Here is a 15,805-nt window from a genome sequence, read left to right as displayed (position 1 = left end):
CCTACTGGCGGCTTTTGCTTTGAAGGGAACAGTTCAGCCAAGCTGAAGAAGCAGAAATGTGTCAAATCACGGAGGTAAGAAATGTGGTTTTCTCCATACTTCTTTCACTTGGGGTCCACTGACCTTCTTGGAACTTCAGTTTGTATTTTTTTAATCACATTTGGACCATTTTTGGCCATCGTTATTTCAAATATTTTTTTCTAAACCAATCTCTCTCTACTTTCGGGTACACTTACAGGTGTTCACTAGAGGTATATACAGAAGAAACGTTCAAGAAATGGCAACTTGGCCATGGGGGCTAAAGGACAGGCTATACGACAGTCTGCGGTCAGAGATGAGGACAGATATATGTAAGTTTGGGCCGTATACCCAAAGATTCAATTACCTACATCTCTCACCGTTATTTCCCTGTTCTATTCAACTGATTTTTCCAATATTGTTTATTAAGCATTTCCTTTTTTTTTTCTTTTTTTAATTTTTATTTTTGAGAGAGAGAGAGAGAGAGAGAGCAGGAGTGGGGAGAGGGGGTGACCAGAGAGAGAGGGCAACACAGAATCTGAAGCAGGCTCCAGGCTCCGAGCTGTCAGCACAGAGTCCAACGCGGGGCTCGAACTCACCAACGGCGAGATCATGACCTGAGCCAAAGTCGGACACTTAACCGACTGAGCCACCCAGGAGTCCCAAGTATTTTCTATAAGTAAGGCAATGTACCAGGATATGTAGGGAGTGTAAAGAATAAGGCAAGGACTTCTCCAGAAGGTCATAACCCAGAGAGATGGTTTAGGATGTGCCACAGAGCTAATATATGAACCCATAAATAAAGCTCCACTAGACTAGACTCTTCTGCAAAAGGAACCCAATTCCTCATCAGTCCTGTGAGGACATATCAGGAACAAAGGCAGGTAAGCACACCCAAGGATGAGGGAATCAGAAGGGATGCTAGGATTTTTAAAAAGCAGAGTCTCTGCACATCTAATGCTCTACTCATGCCTTTGCTTTCTCAGAACAAAATGCTAGTAGAAATTAGCGGAAATTTTTAATCTGCCCCAACATCCCGACCTAGCAAAGAACAGGGTGCCTTTGCCTCAATCTCCAATCAGATGGAGAAAACTGTTTACCTAAATCATAGAAACACATCTTCTGCTGGAACACAGTGAAAATGAAGTAGTAACAAAAAAATCTAAACTCCGGGCTCCATTCTCTCAAAAGTTTACACAGATCTTTCCCTTGTGACGTGATTGTGTTGAAGTCTGCGTAATTAGAGAGTTCCCAAGGCATAAGCCATTCAAATGCGACATCTGTATTTTAGCAAAGAGAGAAGGAGAGGGACTTTCAACAAAATCTACTAATTACCGTACTGCTTCGGAAAAGTAAACTTGGCAAATCCAGCCCTTCTTGGCATTAAACAGATGTTGCCTTCACAATGGTAAATGGCCTCCGTGACTCAGCCTTGAGTTGAAAGGCAGGCAACGATTCACTAAAGCTGTCAGAGAGCTCACGAGGTCATTTGTGTCAACTCCCTGCCCCAGTCAGCACGTTACCTACTCTCCACCAAGAGATGGCCGGCTGGTTCCTCTTAAATAACGTTTCTCAGATCAAGTCCAACCATCTCCCCCAGGAGGCTTCGCCAGTCCTTTGTTGTTCCAGGATTCTACTTCCTAAACGGGAAGGTATTCCTACTTGTTGTGTTCTCTGCCCATGGCAAATACTCACTCGACATCTTCTTCATTGTAACAGAGGCCATGGTATCTCCACAAAGCATATTTCTGGAAAGACTGATCCTGAAAGGGCAGAATGTCTACACTCTCTCAGTATCCAAGCAAGCCTCCGAGCTATCCATTCTGCTCTCATCCATTCAGGCAAGAAGATCTTCCCCAACAGATCAACAGAGCCCTTGATTCTATTCTTCCCCTTCTCTTTTCATCTTTGTTCTCCTAGTCTCGGCTTATTTTATACCTGGTGTCTAGGTGGATGCCACAGCCTCCTGGCTAGTCTTTCTGTTCCCAACCTCTCCTCCCAAGCCACCCTGCACTCATAAGCCACCTCGATCTACTTAAAATCCTGTCTTTCCCTCAGTATGCTTTTAAAACAGAAGAAAGGATACATAAGAAGTAGACCCAAAATAATATCTTGGGATAAGCAAAGGTTTTAAACAGAGGGACCAAAAAGGAAACGTATGGTAAGTTGAACAACCTTAAAATCGAGAACTTATGCCCATGAAAAGAAGCATTAAGAGAGTTTCTGAAAAGGCAAGTCACAGAGTGGCTACATACAAAACACACATACCAGATAAAGGAATCAGAATCGGAATACAGAAAGAATTCCTCAACATTATGCTCAGCGAAATGAGCCAGACGCAGGAAGAAAAAGAATGCATGATCTCACTTATACCTGGTATCTAAAAAAGCCAAATACATAGAAGCAGAGAGTAGGAAAAAGGAAAAAAAAAAGGAGTAGAGAATAGAATGGTAGTTACCAGAGACAAGGAGGTGGAGAAAATGGGGAGATGTTGATCAAAGGCTACAAATTCGCGGTTATGCAGAATGAACACATCTAGAGATCTCACATACAGCATGCTGACTATAGTTAGTAGCATAGCAGAAGTTTGCTAAGAGAGTAGATTTCAGGTGCCCTCAACATATACACACATAAAACGGCAGCCATGGAAGAAGATATGTTCATTATATTTATGGTAGTAATCATTTAACTATGTACATGTATGTCAAGTCATGGGGTACAACTTAAATATATACAATTTTAGTAAACAAATAAATAGCTCCTATTGATAACAATGGTAGCCAAAGCTGAGAATCATTTCACTAATGAATCACAAGGTGAAGACTGAAAAACCCTGATTCCTAAAATTCTAATAAAGTCTGTAGGTTAGTTAATAGTATTGCACACATGTTAATTTTTTGGTTTGAATTATTAGATCACGGTTAGGTGATCTTAATATTAGAGGAAGCTAGATGAATGTTATATGGGAACTCTGTACCATTTTTGCAAGTTTTTGGTAGATACAAAATTATTTCAGCATAGAAATGTTTAACAGCAAAAAAGGGTTACTCAAATCAGGAAAAAAAAAAAAAAAAGATCTACGTGTCCAATAGAAAATGAACAAAAATTTAAATTTCTTGAAGGCAGATATCCAAATGACCAGTAAATCCATGAACACATACTTAATTTTCACTCATTTTTGAGAAAATAAACATTAAAACTACAATGAATTGCTATTGCACACCCTACCAGAAAGGCCAAATAAAAAAGACAGAAAATACCAAGTGATGGTGCAGAAACGGAGCCACTAGAACTCTAAAACCTACCGACGGGGATGCAAATCAGTGCAACCATTTGGGGAAAACTGTTTGCCATATCAAGCTAAAGTTACCCATACATATCCCCTACGACCTGTAATTGCTATCCCTGCGTACAGACCTAACAAATGTGTATATATTCAATAAGAGATATTCCAGAACATTCATTTGACATTATAGTTGACTCTGGAACAACATGGGTTTGAACTACATGGGTTCACTCAGACATGGATTTTTTTTTTTTATAAATACAGTACACCATTATAAATATATCTTCTCTTCCTTATGATTTTCTTAATAACATTTTCTTCTCTCTAGATTACTTTATTGTAAGGATACAGTATATAATACATTTAACATACAAAATATGTGCTAATCACCTGTTTAACGTTACTGGTAAGGTTTCCGGTCAACAGTAGGCTATTAGTAATTAAGTTCGTGGGGCATCAAAAGTTATATACCAATTTTCACCTGCACGGAGGCAGTGCCTCTAACCCCCTGTGTTGTTCAAGAGTCAACTGTATTTGTAATATACAAAGCCGGAAAGCAACCCAAAGACTCAGCAAGAAGCTAATCGAATAAATACATTCTTGTGTAATCATACTATGAAATACTAACCAGCAACAAGTATGAACGAAATACAACTACATGCAACTACATGGATATATCTCAGAAAAATGATGTTGAATGAAGGCAGCCAACACAAAAAGGATGCATTCTACAAAATTCAATTTACATAGAATGCAAAAACAGAACTAATCTATAATGTTTGGATTCAGGATAGTGCCTTCCCTTTGGGGGATATTGACTGGTTATGGCGCCAAGACGGACTTTGGACATACTAGCAATATTCTGTCTCTTATTCTGAGGCCTGGCTTCATGTTTATATTCATTTGGTGAAAGTTCATTAGGCTCTACGCTTAAGATCTGTGTCCTTTTCTATATTGATTGTACTTTAGTAAAATGTTTAAACAAAGTACATGTATTTCTCCTAGAATGCAATAATCTGCAATGACTTTTTATCAACTATAACACCAATGCAAATTTATACACACACCCGTGTGCTTGCACACACACATCCCTTTCGCATCTTTACTCCTTCAGTCTCTACATGCCTGGTCTGATAAATCAATTATGTCCCAATTTACACAGGACAGTCCTGGTTCAAAGTTTTTGCCCTGGAGTAATTGTTAAAAGTACCTGGAATTGTTGTAGATATTTCGGACATTTCCCCTACTTTTCGTAGTTGTCTTTACCGCACTTAATTTTTTTAAGAGTTTATTTATTTTGAGAGAGAGAGCACGGGGGAGGGGCAGAGAGAGGGGGAGAGAGAGAATCCCAAGCCGGCTCTGCGCCATCAGCCCAGAGCTCCCAGTAGAGCTTGAACTCGTGAACCGTGAGGTCATGACCTGAGCCAAAATTAAGTCAGGCACTTGACCGACTGAGCCACGCATGCGCCCCTTTACCATACTTAATTTAAGAGCCAATTTCTAGTGACTCTCTTCCCAATTCTTTCCAAAGCATGCAACTCAGTTTTCACAGAAAAAACATCTCACGTCATGTGCAAACACGTGATATCTATTTGGGTAACAAGTAAGACGGGAAGAAACATGGGAACAGAGACCTCTGGCTCTTGGGTACTCAACTGATGGAGATATGAGCTGACTGTGCTGTTAGATTTGCATCGATACTATGCAGTGTGTGGTACAGGAGACATTCTCTAATCTGCCTAGTCAGGTAACTGGAGAATGGATAGGAGAAGTTCTGCTACAGATCTGTTTGTTAAGAAAACTGACTTGGCCTTTAGGAAGCCTCTTGGCCTCCTTCGAACGGAGTACAGATTCAGTCAAAGGTTTGAAAAGATTTCAGGTTAAACTATGTTGCTCTCTCGTAGACGTAGAAGTTAGTATTTCTCTTCAAAGGCATTTCTCTTCCAGATATAGCCAGATTCTTGGTCCAAAACCGGCCAGGAAAGCGCATCACTGGGACATGGCTCACCCTGGTGGTACCCAGAGTTTTCCTCACACCTGCTGCCCTCAGTGAGTTACATGCTGACACATCCACAGAAATCTGCCACCTAGCCATTAGCCAGGCCCTTGATGGAAAGTAGGGGAAAAGGAAGGAAACATAATGCGATTAGAAAAGGGACAAAGTAGACTGTAGCCAAAGATGATTTCTGGCTTCTGGAGAGGCTAGGAGGTAAAGAAACATATTGCAAGAAAGGAAATTCTTAATTCATATTGTCTTGAGAAGATCTGTCCAGCTTGATGCTAAATTCTTGGCATGGGCTACACGTGAAATTTAGAGAATCCCTATCCATTAAACTGCCTCTTCACATTATACATTTGGAGGGGAAAAGAAACCTCAGAGATGAAATTTTTACCATCTAACTATCCAATTACCCAACAGAGGAGACAGATGTATCATTTGTTTTTGTTTGTTTGTTTGTTTGTTTGTTTGTTTTAATCCAGCAATACCCATTGTGTCCTAGTCAAGCCCATCAGGAACAAACTGACTAGAATGTCTGGAAAAGGGGAATTAGATCAAAGTGTTCTTCCATCCTGGATGCCCTTAAATAATGTATAGGATTCAAAGTCTTACAAGGAATGGAATTCAGTTAACAGGTTCCTCCTAAAGCAACACTGACTGAAGGGACACATAAGGCCCTAGGACAGAGGCACATCATTTAACTCTGGTCGGAATGAATTCTTTTTATATGATTAGTTGACTGCAGTAAAATCCTTCCTAATCACTTTTTAGCTGTTCCAGAAATTCTCAGAACCTGGTTAACATACTTACCCATCATGACTGGAGGGAGTATGGAAGCAACAGAGGCAGACATAGGGTCAGAAGAGACTGGAAGGGGCAAGAAGTAATGTAACAGGCAGTAGATAACTTTCCTCGTATTCCGATAGAAACTGGTCATGAAGCTGTTGGGGAAGGGGACACATGGGACATTCCCATTCTGTGTCTCATAGCCTTGGGACAAGGGGCTGTGAATTCCAAACTTATTTCATATTCCAATAGTTTCTGAACTTAAAAAAAAAAACAGCTAACCTCTTTTTTTCCAAATAAATATATAAATACATAAAGGAGGTCTTCTCTGATTGAAGCAGGAGAGAGGTACAAAGTTCCCACCAGCTCACGTTTCCTTGTGTCCCCCACCCCAGCAGCCTTTGGGGACACTGTAGAGGGTAATCTGGCTGGCTTCTTAGAAGACACTATAGAAACAGCTAACAACAAACTGCCTGGCAGATGTGGTAATGGGAAAGCATTACAGACCCCCCCCCTTCCTAATTCCCAGAGTACAAGCACTGCCTTAAATGGTCATCTGGAGACAATGAGGGTCAACAGCTCAGTAACTATTGGAAAATGTACAAAACTCCTATTATCTCTTTCCTCCAGGAATAATAAATACTCATGTTCAAGGCACTGCTCTGGGTACCAGAAGAAGGGAGAACCAACTGCTGGAAACTTCGGGATTATACATGAATAAGACATAAGGAAAGGATGTGTTGTCCCCAGAGGCAAAAACAAATACACCTATAATAATGTGGATGGGAGCTTCCTGTTGGATATTAGGTTTTTTTGAAAAGCAGAGATTGTAGCTCTCAAAGCACAGAGTAAAAGCTCCCCAGCCTTTTCAAAGATAGGTGAAAAAGAAAACACCTTCCGTGGGGGAAGGCAGGTGAAATTCCCAGCAAAATTCAACAGTCTAGAGATCAATTCCTGCCCTAACCCTTCCTCTCTCATTCCTGCTAAGGCATTAAGGGCCAGGAGGATCTCAAGGTCAAAGGAGGAACAAGAATAGCTCACGATTCACACAAGGAAATGAAGGGAGAATATCTGCCCAACCAAATTCAAATGTGCTGGAAAAGGATGTGCATGAAAATTGTGAATGAAACAGCAGAAAATCAAATTGTGCCCGCCTCCTCTACCTCCTGCCTCCAGGCGCATCAGAATACACCGTGTTTAGAAACAGAAGGAGAAACATAATGAAAATGTTGTCTTTGTAGAATTCTTCTAATGTTCAGTGAGAACAGTTATCTGGTTTCATAACATTGCTTGTTCGATAGTTTTCCAAGCCGGAATGTTGGCAGAGTGTATGCGTCTGTTGGGGGAGGGGCAAGGTAGGCCATGGAGGAAGGCAGAAGGCACCTCACCCTCAGAAAAAGAGCCGAAGAAACCGACATCCAAGTCAGGTTTGGCTGAGAATGGTGCCCTGCCTTGGGCCACGCAGTTTCCTACAACCTGAGATGGCCCCGTCCATATCTAGAACAGGAGACACCCACAAATCTGCAGTCCCCCAGAGATTTTAGTGTGTCCCAACTTTGTAACTGGGCAGCGCCTTAGGTTGGAGCTGAAGGAAAAGGTTAACTCAGTTTTCAAAAGGAAGACCTTCCAAAGAGTCTTCTAGAGAGTCTGAAGTCTTACAAGCGCTAATGATGTGCAGATTCTCCTAAAGAGTAAAGAAAATTATCTTGGCTACCAGAAGTCATATGAACCAAGGTGAATTTTCTCCATGTAGTCATCTCACACCTGACTCATTTATCTTCTTCTTCTGGACCCCTTTCCACCCCTGCCCTCTTCAGAGGCCCCACCTAAAGCAGGTAACCGATCTCCTGAGACTGTGTTCTGGGGTTACATAAATATGGGGACTGACCTATAAAAAACCAGGACGATAATCATTTCTTCATGGGCTTGCTTTGTGTAGTTGCCTATTTATTCTTATGTACGTGGCCTCTAATGAGAGTAGGCAACCACAGGTCTCCAGCCATGTATTAGCTTGGGGTTTGGGGTTCAAATTTTGTGGTTTCCCACTGAGATTAAAGACAACCAGGTTACTTTCCTCCTTGTTTATCCTTTTTCTTAACTGGCATTTTGTTGAAAAAATGGAAAAAAAACTAAGTAGTATCATCAATTATTTAAAAAAAAAAATAGATTAACAACAGTTTAAGGTAGATAGGAAGAAATACACACGCTGCAATATACATATACACCTTTACCCACTCACCACAAAGCCCCTTCACACATTTGAACATCTTATGCACTAATTCATAAGTCTTACAAATACTGATTAACCTATCCCAAATTTTCCCCATGTTTACACAATAATTACAAATACATTTCTTTATCTGAGATTGGATCTCCCCAATGGTCTGTGTTACTGGAGTTTTCGACAACTTCATAAGGTGTGAAAACTCTGGGGTTATCTTTCCTGTTATAGATTTTTCTCCTAAAAAGAAGTCATTTGGGGTGCCTACGTGGCTCAGTTGGTTAAGCATCCGACTCTTGATTTGGGCTCAGGTCGTGATCTTACGGTTCATGGGCTCAAGCCCTGCGTCAGGCTCCACGATGGCAGCGTGGAGCCTGCTTGGAATTCTCTCTCTCCCCCTCTCTCTCTGCCCCTCCCTTGCTCACACTCTCTCTCTCACAAAAAAAGTAACTTGATACCAGAGGCTGGTTCTCTCTCTTCTCTCTTTATCTCTCTGCCTGCAGTACCCACACACACTGTCTAGTCTTCTACTTTCCTTCTTTGAAAGGAAGAAATTGCTTTTCTTCATCATTCACTTGCAAAAAGAGAAGGACCGTAGACCCACAGTGTATCCTATCTACCAACAGAATGACGCCAGTCCATCTTTTGCAATCAAAAAGCTTAATTCTCCTTTAGAAGAGAGATTCCTTTCCTCCCACCCAATGGTTGGGAGCTGATGAATCTAAATACAGTGGGGGCGCCTGGGTGGCTCAGTCGGTTGGGTGGCCGACTTCGGCTCAGGTCATGATCTCACGGTCCGTGAGTTCGAGCCCCGCGTCGGGCTCTCAGAGCCTGGAGCCTGTTTCAGATTCTGTGTCTCCCTCTCTCTGACCCTCCCCCGTTCATGCTCTCTCTCTGTCTTAAAAACAAATAAACTTTAAAAAAGAAAAAAAAAAAAACTTAAATACAGTGGCATCCTTAGCAACCTTCTCTAACACGAGACAGGATAAAACTTCCTTCTTTTAAAGAGATACTACCCATTTTGAATTTCAAATCCCAGTTAATGCACTCATTTAAAAATACATTGAAGAGGCACCTGGGTCGCTCAGTCAGTTGAGCGTCCGACTCTTGACTTCAGCTCAGGTCATAATCTCACGGTTCACGAGTTCGAACCCCGCATCAGGCTCCATGCTGACAGTGTGGAGCCTGCCTGGGATTCTCTCTCTCTCTCCTTCTCTCTGCCCCTCCCCTGCTCACACACACACTGTCTCAAAGTAAATAAATAAACTTTAGAAGATACATACATAAAATACATTTCAACATAACAGATTTTTAGACCACAATACAAAATAATTTCACCCCAAGTACCTCAACCTGAGATCAGAGTCATCTGGACATCTGTTCCCAGTGTTCCTCTCGTTTTCTGGAATTGCCAGGGTTGGGGGAGCCAATAACACCGGTGTCTGTTGCCCATCTACAGCATTGCCTCATCTAAAAACAGCCAACGTACTGTCACTCGGCTTTGAAAGACTGGCCTCCATTAACTCTTCAAAGCCCCTCCCTCGGAGTCCTGCTAAGTGGCCTAGAATCGTGAGGCCACAATCCTTGGCTTAGCCTGCTAGGCATTGGTTTTCCTAATTCTGCTGATAACATGTGTGATGCCAAACGGGCTTCCTTTCCTTTCTTTGGACCTCAGTTGTTTTTTGTTTGTTCATTTCTCCCAGACTGAATAAAAGACCTGAGAGGTTCTCCTCTAGCAAGACCAGAATCCAAGGTTTGGATCCTGACTCGCCATTTGCTACCTGAGCAAAACCTGAATTTCTCATCTGTTACATTTTCATCCTGGGGTAGCTGTGAACACGGGCGGGGGCAAGGGTGGGGGGTGGGAATACATGTGATAATATCACATGATATGCTGGATACTGTTGAGAGCCAGAGACTGGTTCTCTTCCCCTTGAACATGGTCTGGGCTTAGTGACTTGCCTTTAAGAACAGACCTCCAAGGCCAGGTCATAAGTTTTTTAGCTTCAATGCAGGCCTTGTGGAGCTGCAGCTCTGGAAGCCTTGAGCTACCATATAAGAAGTTCAACTACCTTGAGAGCGCTTGCTAAAGAGACTATGTAGGAAGACTTCGAGGTTACATAAAGTGGAGATGCCCATTCAGCCTGAGCTGTTTCAAGCCCCTAGCTATTCGTGTCATCCTGGTGGAGGCGCCCAGACATTATGGGAGGCAGAGAGGAGGCCCAGGAGATTCCACCAAACTGCCCAAATTGCAGAGCTATAGCAAAATAAATGACGATCATCATCATCGTTTTAAGTCACCAAGGTATGCAGCACGAGAAAACAAGAGTATCCATACAAGACCCTTGAAGGGGAGACAGTGCCTAACTCATCTTTTTCCCCACGATCGTTGAATATGGAGTTTCACAGGTGCCCAGACACTCTTCATTGCCCAACAAATATTGTGCCTGTCAGGAGAGAGTCGCTGAAAACAGAGGCCAGCACTCACCCAAGACAGCACGAAGCTGAATGACGCCATCTTGATGCGATACCGATTTGCATCCCATTTGGAGGAGTGCCCCTCTGGTCTTTAGCTAGAATTGTGAAGGCCCCCTTTAGAGCTGTGGAGATACAAACAAACCCACCAGAGAGAGCCTCAAAGGAGAGTCTAGTGAGGTTAAGACATCAGGAGAATGCATACGGAGAACATTCATCTCAATGGGATTTACCTACGTAAGGATGAAGCATTTGGGCAGAAAAGTAGACTTTCACTTTAGTTTCCATGAAATATAGTCGATGACTTTTACACCATACATGATATTTCCTGCCAAATCACGAGTCGCCCGACGCACACAAATTCCACTTAGTTGCCTTAATAAAACACAGATATGCTAACAGCACCATTGACCTTGGCTGTGGGCAGAGATCTTGGGGATGCGCTGCGTAGTGTAGGAGTATTTACACCTCCCTGAAACCTCGGATGGGACATTTGGTACATTAAATGGGTATACGCTTTATGATTTTCTTTCACTTTCTTTTTTTATCTTTTTCCAAGGAGCTCAGTAGAAATTCACTCTGAGAAATGAAGAAGAGAGACCTTTCGGAGGACATGATGCCATCTTTCTTTAAAATATTTACCAAAGGAAATCATATGCGAAGCTATTTTCTTTGTGTGAACAGGATGTCTTCCATACATTTACATTTCCCAGGCTAAACTTGAGATTCACAAACGTGAATTCATACATAATCCCGGACGCCCAAATATGCACGGTGTCGTGTCAACAAGCCAATCTTAAAAGCCTGGAAGGAAAAAAAGAAACCCTAATTCTTCCACCCTTCCATTCAGCATCCTCTTAAATGAGGTTTTCAGTCAGAATGTAATTGATTAAAAAATAATAATTAGGTCAAATAGTTTTGAACTAGATGTTATCGAATGTTTGAGTTGCAAGATCCCTTAAAGATCATTTTTTATTTTTAAGAACGAGAACTGCTCTTTAAAGAAATGCGGAAGAAGTCCCCTACGTAAAATAGGCGATGCGTAGAGATTCTCTTGTCGGGTGGGAGTTGGGTGGGGGCAAGTTAGGGCACTGTGGTCACTCTTGAAATCCTTCAGCAGAACCTCTAGTAGAACGTGAAGTCGTTTTCACAGATCTAGGCCCACCTTGTCTTTTTTTTTACAAATCAGCAAACTAAGGCCTAGAGAATTCTCTTGGGAGTCCAAGGTCACACAGCTGAGTCAATGGCATTACCAAGACTAGAACCCAGGACTTCTTAAATCTAGATTAGGCTCCACAGGCTCACTCCTGGTAAGTTTGACCTGGCCACTGGCCACCGCTGACACTAAGCAGGTGGCATAATGTGATCGCAATATGTCACATACAGAGCAGAGGCAGCTGGCCACCATTATCTTGAGGCAGGCACCCTGATATGCAGAAGAGTACCTTCACCTCGCCTCCACTTACCTAAGGGACAAGCCCAGGCATCACCAATCAATCAGCATCACTCAAAGACATTGCTCTCCTACTATGAGACAGAGACCATTGACATCTTTTACCTTTAAAGGACCCATTTCACTCTTCTCTCCAAAATCTCATCCCCCCGAGAGTCTAAACCCTGTATTAGATTGAGTACCCTGCTTGATAAAATCACTGTTCCTACTAAGCACTCAATCTTTGGTCTCCTGGCATTTTTTTCTTTAACATTACCCCATACAATACCATTCACATTCATGTGGCCGTGAATCACAGTCTGGCTGAATAGAAGCAAACACTAATAAGACGCTCGGTGGATTCCATCAGAGTAGACAATGATCTCAAAATACCTACCTTTCCAGATCATCAGGAACATCGCAATTTTCCTAAAGGAAAAAAAAAAAAAATGAATTATTTTTTAAAAATGACCCCTAATTTTACTGTAAATTTCTCATGCAGATACATAGCTAATATAATCTTAGTCATAATAGGTGTTCAGGAATGCGAGCACAGAGTTCTTGACTGATGGTCTAAAGAGATTAAAACAAAAACAAAACAAATGAATCCACACCATCTGAACCTCATCTTCCTCATTCTCAGCTGGTTTGATTGATGTCTTTCTGCGGCCAGTTGGCCGGCACAGTAAGCCTCACCAGTGCAAACATTTGAGTAATTCTGGAGTTTTCAGCTACACTTCTCAGAACAAGCCAAACATCCACCCACCATACCCCAGACATGACTTCAGAAAATATTTCTTCGTTTCCAGTCTTTGAATAGGAGGAGTGCTGGTTACAGGAACTTCTGCCCACCATTTAAATAACTGGGTAATGATACAAATTTATTGAATCAGCAGCTTATTTAGCAACGGAAGCCTTGAGTTGCTAAAGAAATGTAAAGGCTGATGTATTTGCATGCAGATCATGTTTATGAACGGGAAATAGAAAAAGAAGTTGGTAGCCACAAGGAAGCTTGAACTCGGGTTTAACTGAACAGAATGAACCACAGCCTCTGACCTTACAATGTTACGATGCAGTATAACAACATATTTAAGCAGGTAGGCTCTAAATTGGACCACGGGAGTTCAAGTTCTGGCTCCACCCCTTACCATTATGGGACCTTGGACAAATTCAACCTCTCTTGTACCTCATAGGGAAGAGAGGAGGATTAAAATGAGTTAATAATAGTGTCTGGCTCAGAGTCAATACAACTGTTAGCTATTCGTGATTTTCCTCAGAGGCTTGTTGTATCACAGAGCGGTTTTAAGAATTCAAATGGCATTATTGTGTAAACAGTAGTACAGGATAGAAAGAGTACCCAGGAAATGTTACTTCTTATCATCCTTAAATCATGGACATTTAGAACTGAAAGGAATTGTAAAGATTAACCAGACCGAAAGCCTCACTTCAGATATGAGGAAGCTCAAAGCCAGAGACAGAACACAAATTGTCCACAGTCACTCAACCAGTACATCACAGAACTAGGATTCCATTCATTCATTCATTCATTCATCCATTTACATGTTCCACAAGTACCAGTGATATATACTTTATTACAGTTTCAGGTATAGGTTTCCAGTTTCTGGTAAGGATACAGTGGGGAACAAAATGGACAAAGCCTATGGGATTTGATTCTTTGGTCTCAGTCCGGTGCCCTTTCCACTACAGTGCTCGTAGTGTGGAGTTGAACTAGATCAAGAGTAGACCCGATAGGGGCACCTGGGTGGCTCAGTCGGTTAAGCGTCCGACTTCAACTCAGGTCACGATCTCACGGTCTGTGAGTTCGAGCCCCGCGTCGGGCTCTGGGCTGATGGGTCAGATTCTGTCTTCGGATTCTGTCTCCCTCTCTCTCTGACCCTCCCCCGTTCATGCTCTGTCTCTCTCTGTCTCAAAAATAAATAAACGTTTAAAAAAAAAAAAAAAAAAAAGAGTAGACCCGATACCAATCTGAAAATATCCCCTTAAGAGCTAGTTAGGTAAATCTTCTTAGGTAAACAACTCAGCTCTCCGTGCCTCGATTTCTTCAAAGGTAAAATGGAAAGGTTGTTTTAAAGGCCATTCCAGATATAGCCAAGAATTGTTCCTTCTATGACTCATCTCTTAAATGTTTATCTAATTCTTAATCCATCGGAAAACACTTTGTACTCATCAAAGATTTCCATTTCCAAGAGAATGAATTAATACCTGTTGACAATCTACCAGATATGGTCAAACCAAATTTCTGTTTCTACAGTTAGACAAGTTCGGATGGGAAAAAAAAAAAAAAAAGAGCAATACCCCCTCCTGTTTCTGAAGCAAACACCACAATTACCCATGTTCCGAGATGCTTCACTAAGTGTAAAACCTTTGACTTACTCAGCGGCGCTGCTCGAAGGAGAGGCCTGCAAACCCAGGTAATTAACTGGAATAAGGCTGATGACAACACAGGCCTTGTAGTTTTCAAGAGAAACAGTAAATACTCGCAAAGCACCATGACTTTGCGGACACTCCTCATTCAAAACCATCTGGCACTTCGTCTGGGAAAAGGGCAATAATATGTTCACACAGGTCTGGAACCTTAAAAACCAACGTGTGCATTAAGTGTTTAGCCTCTTACAGAACTTCAAGATAAAATATCTTGAGAGTTCCCATTTACTTGTGGTATTTCACACTTCACTTTACCCCAAAGAAAAACAACTTCACTCTAATGGTCGAGCTTCTGAGGTCAAGGGGATGTATTGTTTAATTTACTTATGAGTATTACCTGTGGGAAGCAGTTTTCATAGGTAGCAGTCAAATGATGTCCACTGGTATTCATACCCTTGCGGAATCCCATCCCTTCGCATGTGGGACAGACCCAGTGACTTGATTCTAATCCACAGAATACATCAACAGTGGTAGACTGTAGCCTTCATGATCAGGTTACAAAAGACGAATTTCTGTCTTGCTAGATTCTACTGACTTCTCAGTCTGCATTCTTTGATGAATGTGGGAGTGACTCACGTGGCAAGGAACTGAGGGTTGCCTACAAACAACATCCCGTGGGAAACTGAGGCCCTCGGTCCAACACACACACACACACACACACACACACACACACACACGAAGAACTGTGTCCTATCAAGAGCTGCCTGAACTTGAAAGCAGAACTTCTCAAGTTGAGCCCAACCTACACCTTGATGTCAGCCTGTGACAGATCCTGTGAGATGAGCTAAGACGAGTCCAGGTCCTTCCCCCACAAACCTGTAACATAACAAATGTGTGTGGTTTCAAGCCAGTAGGTTTGGGGGTAATTTTATTCATACAGCAATAGATACCTAATACATCATTCCAGACCACACACACACACGCGTAATTTTATAAAAATCAATCCTAGTCATCTAAGGTATTGTATCTCTTAATGTATAGGCTTGGCACTATTTTTTTTAATGTTTATTTATTTTGAGAGAGACAGAGCATGAGTGGGGGAGGGGCAGAGACAGAGAGGGAGACACAGAATCTGAAACAGGTTCCAGGCTGTGAGCTGTCAGCACAGAGCTGGACGTGGGGCTCAAACTTGGGAATGGTGAG

General features: G+C 42.0%; 1 long non-coding RNA gene across 2 annotated transcripts in view; it reads right to left on the bottom strand.

Annotated features, from left to right (window-relative positions):
- Positions 1–11,135: 11,135 nt before the first annotated feature.
- LOC125915173 (uncharacterized) overlaps positions 11,136–15,805 on the bottom strand; it is a 50,616-nt gene continuing 45,946 nt past the window's right edge. For both annotated transcript variants that reach the window (XR_007455597.1, XR_007455596.1), the window contains exons 2-3: positions 12,615–12,646; positions 11,136–11,589 (exon numbers count right to left, since the gene is read on the bottom strand). This is a non-coding gene — a long non-coding RNA (uncharacterized LOC125915173). The remainder of the gene's footprint in view (positions 11,590–12,614; positions 12,647–15,805) is intronic.

This window comes from Panthera uncia, chromosome D1 (assembly GCF_023721935.1).
Source record: "Panthera uncia isolate 11264 chromosome D1, Puncia_PCG_1.0, whole genome shotgun sequence".
Classification (NCBI taxonomy): Eukaryota; Metazoa; Chordata; class Mammalia; order Carnivora; family Felidae; genus Panthera; species Panthera uncia.
The sequence above is the reverse complement of the archived record's forward strand: the minus strand, read 5'-3'. Positions and strand labels throughout refer to the sequence as shown.